Source organism: Ailuropoda melanoleuca, chromosome 12 (assembly GCF_002007445.2).
Source record: "Ailuropoda melanoleuca isolate Jingjing chromosome 12, ASM200744v2, whole genome shotgun sequence".
Taxonomy (NCBI): Eukaryota; Metazoa; Chordata; class Mammalia; order Carnivora; family Ursidae; genus Ailuropoda; species Ailuropoda melanoleuca.
This window is the reverse complement of record NC_048229.1, coordinates 52,764,543-52,775,517: the sequence shown is the minus strand read 5'-3', so window position 1 is coordinate 52,775,517 and position 10,975 is coordinate 52,764,543.

The window sequence follows — 10,975 nt, the reverse complement described above, 5'->3', positions numbered from 1 at the left end:
CGGGCCCAGGGTCCTGCTCTCGTGGCTGACCACAGAGCTCCCACTGACCCCCGTCCCTTCCCTGCGCCCCCACAGCCTCTCCAGCTCAGCCTAATTTCTGGAACAGGTGGGAGGCCTGGGCCCCGGCTCTCAGCTTTCATGGCCAGGAGCTCAGCAAGGGGAAACTCATTACATGGGTTTAGCGGGGTTTGAAAGGCGTTAAAGAGTCCTGTGGGCCAAATTAAGGGGCCTCGACTTACAAGCTGAGTTAGGAAGAGATCTAAAGCATGTTTAGCCCGAGAGCGGGAGCCCAAAACTTGGTCTAGCACAGTTGCAGTGAGGACCATGTATGCTCCGGGGAGTCACCGAACAGAAAGGGAAAACAGGTTCTGGAGGCAGGGAGGCTGGCCCGGGGTCTGTGGATGGAGAAGGCCGAGCGGCGAGGCTTTCCCTGGCTTCTCCGTAAAAGGTGCGGAAAACCAGGCACTATCCCTCCGAAGACAGCTAGTGAAATAAATTAAGGTACAATTAAGGTCTGTGTTCAGGCTGGGCTACTACACAACTGTTAAAAAGAATGTGATGTGGCTGTAAGAATTGACGCAAAAGGGTTTCCAAAAAATATCTTGGGGTAAAAATTAACAAAATGTAGAGCAATGTGTCTCCTAGGCTGTCACTATTGATAATATGCACCCTTTAGGTTGAACCCCACGTGACACTTCCATATTTTGTAAATCGAAATGTTTCTGTATATACGTCATGCATATGTATATACGTCATGCATATGTATATGCGTCATGCATATGTATATATACATATCTTCATGCTGGTATATATGGAGAATCTCCTTGGCAGTTTATACAAGACACTGATAACCACGGTTTCCTCTGGAGATGCCCCATGTGAGGAGGGCTCCTGAGTGGGAGAAAGGGTTACTTTTCAGTGTACCAACATTTATACTGATAGGATCTTTTTTTAAAAAGATTTCATTTATTCATTTGCAAGAGAGAGAGCACAAGCGGGGTGGGGGGGGGAGAAGCGGACTCCCTGCTGAGCAGGGAGCCCAATGCGGACTCGATCCCAGGACCCCAGGATCACGACCTGAGCTGAAGGCAGGTGCTTAACCGACTGAGCCTCTCAGGCACCCCATATACTGCTAGGATCTTTTAAGTCCTATGCCTATTTTATATTTGGGGGGAAAAAAGTGTTTTCAGAAATATATTGAGCACTTCCACTATGAAAAATGTGTATATGTACATTCTTACCCTACTCAGTCCTCACGAAGTCCTACAAGGTAAGGACCACCAACACTTCCATTTTACAGATAAGACACCCAAGGAGGAAAGGGCTAGAGACATTCCAAAGTGGCCGAGTGGGAGGCATAGTCATGTGTGCTTGGCTTCAAAGGCCGAATCTTTGACCATGAGGAATGCCATGAGGAATGCCACCTTTCCTTCCTCATGGGTGATTAACTCAGCCCAGAATCTTCTGGGTTCTGCCCCAGTTTCCCTTCCAAAACAGCCTCTGTGAGCCCAACGTTCAGCAAAGGGTTCCTCTCTCTTCTCAGTGGTCACGTTGCCTTGGGAAGGAGGGTCCGATCAGGGGCCTAGGCTCTCCTTTGATGGAGGCTTCTCCCAAGGACAGAGCATCAGGGGTCTGCCCAGAGGGCCGAGGGGGTGCTGGCTTCAGGTCCCCAGAGACTGTAAAGCCTCCAGGTGACCATTTTCCTCATGGGCCAGGTTCCAAACATGTTTTCAGACCACGGTCACCTGCCTCTTACATGGGGAAACTAATAAAAAGTGCTGTTGACCCAAGGGATGGGGTGCCAGAGCCCGCCAGCTCCCAGTGTAAGTAGAGAAAAGCAAAATACAGTGAGAATAGTCCGTGTGTCTCACAGTATGATCCCCTTCCAGCCTCACAACGGGCCCACAACATGGGTACTGTGCAAGCCCAACTCATACGTACCGAAACAGGCCCAGAGAGGCCAAGTAGCCTGCCCATGGAAGCAGAGCCCCATTTCGAGCCTGCTGAGGCCCACATTCTCTCCCACCACATGGTCCTCTCTGCCTCCGTCATTCCTTTGGAAGGGGCCACATCTCACCTCATCAGGAGAGCTTGATCCAGGGCCAAGATGCAGGTGCAGGGGAAATGCAAATCAAAACTACAATCGGCCACCACCTCACACCTGTCAAAATGGCTAAAATAAAAAACACAAGAAACTACAGGTGTTGGCGAGGATGTGGTGAATGAGGGACCCTCTTACATCACTGGTGGGAATGCAAACTGGTGCAGTCACTCTGGAAAACGGTTTGGAGGTTCCTCAAAAAGTTAAAAATAGAGCTACCCTATGATCCAGTAATCATACTACTGGGTTTTTACCAAAAAAATATAAGAACACTAATTCAAAAAGGGACACATGTACCCCCTATGCTTATAGCAGCATTATTTACAAGAGCCCAATCATGGAAGCCACCCAAGTGTCCATCATGGATGAGTGGATACGGGAGATGTGGTCTATATATACGATGGAATATTATTCAACCATAAAAAAAGAATGAACTCTTGCCATTTGCAGCAACATGGTTGGAATTAGAGAGTATTATGCTAAGTGAAATAAGTCCATCAGAGAAAGACAAATACCATATGATTTCACTCATATGTGGAATTTAAGAAACAAAACAAATGAGCGAGGTGAAAAAAGAGAGGGAGGAGCGCCTGGGTGGTGCAGTCGTTAAGCGTCTGCCTTCGGCTCAGGGCGTGATCCCGGCGTTCCAGGATCGAGTCCCACATCGGGCTCCTCCGCTGGGAGCCTGCTTCTTCCTCTCCCACTCCCCCTGCCTGTGTTCCCTCTCTCATTGGCTGTCTCTCTGTCACATAAATAAATAAAATCTTCAAAAAAAAAAAAAAAGAGAGAGAGAGGGAAACCAAGAAACAAACTCATAACCATAGAGAACAAACTGGTGGCTACTAGAGGGGAGGTGGGTGGGGGAAGGGGGAAATAGGAGATGGGGATTAAGGAGCACACCTGTCATCATGATCTCCAGGTGATGTATGGAAATGTTGAATCACAGTATCATACACCTGAATCGAATATAACACCATATGTGAACTAACTGAAATTAAAATAAAATAAAATATTTTTTAAAAAATGCAGGTTCAGGGATCAGTCTTCAGCAATGGGAATAATAACGAGAAGACAGACCCAGGAGTCAAACCCTGATCTCCCTGGTTTCGGAAACCGTGTGACCTTTCCAACACTCCAAGCGCCTCGTACTGAAGGTAGGGAGGGTGGCCAAAGAGCCTTCGGTGGTTGCTTCCTCGCGTCTCCCGCTGGGTTTTAAGGAAGCTTAGGAGAACATTTCCAAAGGTTCGAAGCTGAAAGGTGGGTCCTAAGGATCAATGCAGTCTCTGCTCTTAACACGAGGGTTTGTATCGATCACTACTGGAACCCACAGAAGGGCAGGAGTAGTTGCCTGACGCTCTGGAGAAAACAGTAAAGCTCTCGAACCTCTACTGGTTCTTCTCAAGGTCCTTGGATGGGGCAGTTGTCCACGTTCCAGCCTGTTAGATAAATCCTTCTTAGGGGCACCTGGGTGGCGCAGTCATTAAGCGTCTGCCTTCGGCTCAGGGCGTGACCCCAGCGTTCTGGGATCGAGCCCCACATCAGGCTCCTCCGCTGGGAGCCTGCTTCTTCCTCTCCCATTCCCCCTGCTTGTGTTCCCTCTCTCGCTGGCTGTCTCTGTCAAATAAATAAATAAAAAATCTTTCTAAAAAAATCCTTTTTAGAAAGAGAATCTGTGGGGTCACCTCGGAAGCAGAATACACATGTAATCAGGTCCCAGTAAAACAAGGCACTATCCACATCCTACCCCCTAAATAGTAAGGCTCTGCTATTTGAATGTTTTTTTCTAATAAAAGTAGCAATCGCGCAGAAAACTGAAGCTTTGTTGGACACGTTCGATACTAATTTTACATATGGCAGAGGACACCAACTCTTGTGAGTCCCTAATGCCTCAGTGTCCGTTAGGGAAATATCAGGTGCTATAACAAACAAACCCCCGAAACGTATGAAGGTTTAAACACGACAGAAAATTATTTTTCACCGAAGTCTGAAATGTGTGCTCCTAGTCAGTGTGTGACTGTCCTCTGAGTGGTGATTCTGGGACCCAGGCTCTGGAATGCCACATGCTCTGCTATGTTCAACATACAACTCCCAAGTTTACCATGCTCACTGGCAACAAGCTGCAGAAGGGGAAAGCATGGAGGACTGCATGCAGGAGGTGTTCGTGGGCTGGGCCGAAAGTGGTACCCATCAGCTCAGATTCCATTAGCTAAAATTCAGTCACGTGGCTTACCTCATTGCAAGGGACACTGGGAAATAAAGTCCAGGAAAAGGACATCGGCTTGCTAAGCAGCTGGGTGATCTCTGGAATAATTTCCAAGGGTCTTAGTCTGAGCCTGATGGAGGAGCACTTTTATCCCCACCTCCAGGCACATGGGGAGAAGGGGCCATGTCTTCAACCCCCCATAAGGTATCCATAAAAAGTAACTCTTCAATAAAAAAGGAATGACAAAAATGACTTTAAGTGTAATATCTAGGCTTAAGAAAAGAACAAACTGTCAAAATATACTCATTTTAGACAGAAAGGGATTTTTCATTTCAAAATCCTTTCCGTTGTAAATATTTGCTTGGACATTCATCTAGTCCCCAGGAATATAATGTTAAGCTCTCATGGAGCCCACAGCTTCATGAGGGAGACAAACATTAGTCAAATAACTGCACAGACATATGATCACCTCCCTTGGTTTGGTTTCCTCCAGAAACTGCTCTAGAGACAAGCGTTCAAGTGAAGGTGATGTCAGGGCGGCAATCCCAGGAAACATCAGTAGGGGAGTGAGGATGCGCGTCAAGGAGGGAGGGAAGCCACAAAGCACGCATCTTTTTTTTTTTTTAATAATATTTATTTTGTTATATTAGTCACCATACAGTACATCCCCAGTTCTTGATGCAATGTTCCATGATTCATTACTTGCATATAACACCCAGTGCACCATGCAATACATGCCCTCCTTAATACCCATCACCGACCTATCCCAATCCCCCACCCCCCTCCCCTCTGAAGCCTGAAGGACACATCTTCCAGCCAGTGCCTGGAGCTCATTCCCACCACCGGGGAGCTCTGGGCAACTGAGAACACAGACCTCCAAGTGTTCCCACCAGAGGCGCAAGGGAGCTGGGGCATTTATACACCAACTGTCAGCAGTCTTGGGGATGCTGATTTCCTGGCACTTCTGCCCTGTGGCACCGACGAACAGGGCAGACGCCCATGGCCAGAGAAAGCCTGGCTGTTGGGCCACCAGCTTACACTGACATGATATGGACTAAGGGCTCTGGGCTGGGCATCTGCCCCATGACCTGGGTGCCCGGAATAAGAAACACAGGGGAAATGAAAAATAAGAACGAGGTGATCAGACATAGTGGAAGGGGTGGTGGGCTCTGCAGCCAGACGTCGTGGCTTGAAATCCTGGCTCTTGTACGTAGCAACAGTGTGACCTCGGGCAAGTCAACAGCTCTCTCTGCCTCGGTTTCCTTATCTGTAAAAGGGGCAAACAACAGCAGCTGCTTGCTGGGGAGGCTGGGAAGTTGAAACGGGACAGTTCTTTAGAGGGGCTTAGACTCACCCCCGATGCCCCTGCGCCCGTGCTCCCCAAAGCCCGCTCGCCCTGGCATTTGAGCTCTCCTGTCTGCTTCCCACAAACAGGTGGTTCCTTCTCCACGTCCGCCGTCACCCCACCGCAAATCAGGTGGCACTCTCCGCCTCTGCTCTGGAAACCAAGCTTCCCATGACCCGGGGACTGGCAGAAGCCCCGGCCCAGCCGCCCTCTGTGTTCCACTGATCCCGCCGGACACACGATAGCCCATTTGTACGTGCTGGCATTTACTTCTCTGCTTGTTGGATTCCAGTTTCAGGCCAGTTCTGAGCACCCGGCCACAGGGAGAACAATGCCCCCTCTGTTCCCCCCAGCCATTCATGTCGACTTTTGTTTCAGCCTAAAATAACACCGTGCTGGAGGGTATTTTCTTAACACCACGAAGCCCTGTGGAAAATGTGGCGGGTTGTGGCTGCTTGGGCCCGCTGATAACGATGTCATGATGTATAGGTGAGCTCTGGCTCCACCAGGGCCCGGGTGACCCTGGGATTAGGGCCATGCTTATCTCCCAAGACATCTTGCAGTGTCTGGGATTCCATTTCATGATGGAGGCCCTGGGGGCCAGAGTTATGTTCTGTGCTTATGAGCAAAGTGGACAATTCCTGGTCAGGGCTGGAGTGGATTACGGCTGATCACTCGGCCTAAACCGGGGGACATCTGAGAATGTTGAAAAAAGGAAAGAGATTCCTCCAACCCAAACAAACACGGACTTCAAGTGAACACTTGGGCGCTAAACATTTTCAAAGGCCTGCCTGGGTGAACACGGGTCCCTTGAAGAGTGGGCTCCCAGAGTCGAAAAGCTCTTCAGAAACTCCGGCCGACCTGCCAGCAACGACTCTCGGCCCCGCAGCTTCATAAATCACACGTGGGCAGCTTTATGCTATTAAAAAAAAATTAAAAATTGACTTGTCCAAAGGACCTTAAAAAAAAAAAGTCCCAAACCCACCACTTTCTTTATTAAAGTTCACAGAAAATAAATATCAAATTTCTTTCAGACTGAATTTTCTCTCCAACTATAATCACAGAAACTAGAGATGAAGGAAAAAAAAAGTGGGGGGGAACCCTACTGGGTCACTTTTTCCATAATTTGTGCAGTAAAATTTGTTGCTGCAATCTTGGCAAATTCACTTTCCCATCGGCTCTCGAGAAATCAGACAGAACCCCACGACCTGATTGCTGAGAGCAATCCCAATTCTAGAAACTTCTGAAAACATGTTGCAGAACAACAAGAAATTTTTAAAAAGCTTCCCTTTAATTACAGACGAGCTTTCTGTTTAGTTCAGCCCAGTCATGAAATGGAATTGAACTTCCTTTCTGATTCATTCTTGAAAACCTCAATGTGGATTTTATCAGAAACAGATCTGACGCCCCCGTGCTGCTCCCTGGGTCAGGCTCAATTCTGGACCCGCGTCTTCATTAAGGCTCATCTGTTGGGTTTGCTTAGGGAGAAATCATAACAGATCAGGTTCGATGGCTTTGCTGTTCGTGAAAAAATGTACTGACCTTTCCTTTGCCTTATTAGGATAAGTAGAGGCGACAAGAGTCACAGAGCAGAGTATTTTCCTAAGAGGGCCCCAAACTTCCCGTGGAAACTCACAGCCCTGAGCACGGCTGAGCCCCCTACCCCCCCACCCCACTCTCCACTCCCCATTTTCTGGATTGTAGAGCCCTGACCGCTGAGGCATGTGGGAGAATGGCTGGCTACCACCAAAAGCGTGTCCCTTGCCTTTGCAAAGATACTCAGGTGACTGCAGATGTCCCTGAAAGCTGAAACAATTTAAGTCCCTTCCCCCACCCCACGGACCTTGGCATTGATGCCTCCTTTTCTCACTAACCTTAACTAAGCCACTTAAAAAGAAAGTAGAGGGGGGCATGGGGGAAATCTTTATAAATGGCCATCAAAACCTGACCACAAGTGGTTCCAATTTGCCGCAGTGATTAAATCTATGTGAGTTTAAGGGTTTTCATTCAGGTCATTTGCTACTTTGGAATTTCGCTGCATGCCTTGCTAAGAAAACGAACTTATGAGTCACCAGCAAGGTTGAAGAAGGAAGGTTTACTAAACAAACTCCAAACGGAGCTTAAGTGGATATAGAAAATAAAGACTCTGAATTCTAAATATGGATCTGAGATGAGTGTGGAAGGGATTAGAGTCGCCTTTGTGCCTGGTGGGGCAGCCCCGAAGCCCGAAGCCCGGCATGCCTTTTGAGTGCTGGCAGCCTGGGATCAAAGTAACAGCCATCAAGTTTGTCAATACGCTAAGCCGGGTGTTTACACAAAAGTGTCAACGCGCACTTTCCACCACAAAGAGGCTCATACGTTCGAAGATTAATTACTTCCAAAACAGAGATTGTGGGTAAATACCGGCTTCTCCACAGCCTAGCCTCCTTGGGGGTATTTGCTCAGCCCCGGGCTGAGATGCGCAGAGAGTTGGGGGCCAGCATGGAGATGCTGACCGAGGCCCATCTATGGTTTCTTGGTATTTCATCTTCCCTGGAACAGAGACGCTGGACTCCAGGTGGTGAAAAGCCCCACGTGTGACACCTCTCCTCTCTCCACCTCCCCCACACCCACCCTGCCTCTGTCTCTTTCACTTCCATTGCAGGGCAGACTTCCCGAGTTGCTTCCTTCTCGCTGCTCCCTCTGCCACTAGAATGTCATTACTGAGGCAACCTTAAGTTAGAGGGGAAATTGAGGGGCTGCAGAGTCCTTGTGCAATGATCCCAACCAAAGTATCAATTTCTTGTTCAGTATCCTCTGTAAAATGAGGACAGGAAACACCCCCTGTCCCAGCTACAAACACAGCCCAGTTAGAAGATTTAAAGGAAAGAAAGGCCATCATAACAGAAAGTGATAAGGTAATGGCGACCACGGCAGATTTCTACACCAGCATTCCAGTGCTTCTGTTACTGGAGGTACAAGGATGGCATGGACAGTGCAGGAGCGAGTGTCCTTTGTTTTTACAGCAGTCTGTGTATTTTAAAGAGTGTTATAACACCTGTGACGGCACCAGCTCTTATGACTTCGCTGAATAGGTCAGTGTAACACTGGGCATAAAAGAAAGAACGGAAGTTGCTTTTCAAAAGTACCTAAGTAATTAGATTGGGGCTGGGGGAGGGATAAGAAAGTGGTAAAAATCATAATAGGGGTCCGCAGATACTTGAATCCAAAAACTTCACTCCGGAGGTGAGAGAGTCTGTATTTCTCATAGCGCCCAGGTTCAGAGCACCAAGTTGCTGCCAACTTCGATCAAGAGGTGGTTTCCTGCTCATTAATTTGTTTGTTAAAAGGGAAACGGATTCAGCAAGGAGTTGGGGGGGGGTTGGCATGAGATTCTGTGGCATGGCGGATACCCTGGGCCTGCGGGGGCTGCTCGCAGCACTGTGGAAGCTCCTGACACCAAGGAGAACTGCGTGGCTCGTATTGTCGAAGTAAGGGTGGGGCAAGTGCAAGAGGGATCTTTCCCCAAACCCTCACCAGGACCCCCACCTCTCTGTTCTTGTGGTCAATGATGCCAGTGTGGACATTTGCTCTAAACCCTCCCTGGGGAAGCCCAAAGTCTAGAGAGAAAAACTACAGGGACAAAAGATTGAGGAAAGAAAAAGTATGTTCTCAGTCCCACTCTGGGGTCTCAAACAACATTCATTCATTCATTTGTTCATTTGTTCATTCATTCTTTCATTCATTCATTATGCAACAAATAGAGACTCAGGACCCACTATGTGCTAGGCATAGTTCCAGGTCCAGGGGATCTTATAAGGGACAAACCCATGAGGTCCCTGCCTTCAGAAATCTCATGGTGGGGCAAGAGTGACAAAATAAACTGGCAGACACACATTAACCACGCAACAGGAGATGAGAGGTCAACTGGGAAGGACAGAAGAAGGGTCGCATGCTAGAGGACCCAGGATAGCCTTCTTTGGAGTGGCAGTCAAAAGAGGCCCTTGTGAGAAGTGAGAGGGCAAGTCTTCGCAGAGGGATCAAGAAGGGCAAAGGCCTTGGAGGTGGAAGTGCCAGGCTTCAAGTAGGGCTGGAGAGCAGTGAGGGATGGGATCTGGCAGGGAGACAGCCAGGGTATCCCCTGGACAATGAAAAGCCACTGGAGGGCTCTAGCCGGGGAAGGCTGGGCTGGTGGCAGCTATACTCAGCCCCGGCCACGATGCCCTCTGTGCTTTCTCCCAAATGCCCCAAACATGCTCCTGTCTCTGACACTTTGCACTCACTTTCCTCCTCTAGGAAGGCCCTGGTCCCAAAGAGCCACATGACTTGTCCGCCCTTCCTTCGGGTCTCGCCTCCCACGTCTCTCCATCTCCAAGAGGCCATCCCTGACCACACAATCTGTAAAAGTACATTCCGTCCCCAGAGCTTCCCGTCCCCAATTCTACTGTCTTTGTCTCTGTAGCACTTAGCTATTACACAGCATACATACGTTGACACGCTTGTCTCCTCCAGTCAAATGTAAACACGCCTGGTACATAATAAGTACTCGATAAATATTTGCGGAATGCCTTGAGCGGCTGAGCGCACTCACTGGTCAATTAACCCCTGGGAATCGAGTTTGTCTTGGTGTCAAACAGGCTTCACAGTACCCGCTCTCAAGACAATTCATATCTACCTCTCGGTTTCCTTATTCCATAGTTTGCTTCTTCGCGCATTAAGATATGTTTATTGAGCATCTTCTAGACGCCAGGCATTGCGCTGAAACCAAGTACCCAAGTAAGTCATGTCATTGACAATTTCCTGACACTGAAGTGATAATGGGGTCAAGGGACCATGAGAGCACCTGCCATGTGCTATCAGTGTCCCCGGACAGGTGGCCCACGGGCAGAGTGCAGCCGGCAGCCTCACTCGTGCACCGGAGTGGGCTTTGGTTCCAGGGCCAGGTGGGGTCTTCATTCTCCACCCACTGTGCTGTTTCCCCGCACACACACCTGCCCTGCCCCCACATCCATGCTCCTTCTTTGCCCTGCCCTATGCCCCCTTGAGGCTGACCTAGGGACCCAGGGCTCCATACTCTCCGGTTCCCAACTGGCCAGCGGGAGGCCCCAAGGAAAGACTGGGGAGAGAAAAGGACAGGAGGTCTATTTCCTCCTCTCTTCTTGCTTTGGACCGTGATCCCCGGCTGCGGCCCTGGTCCTCCAAGGTTATAGCTGGCGGTGGCCAGCACCATTCCCTGGGCCTTGCCCCGACAGAGCTCTGATGCCTGCTTTCCTCCCCCTGCTCTTGGAGGCTTCACGGTGGTACTAGCACCCTGGTACCCTGCCAATCTCCAGGATGCGTGCCCTTC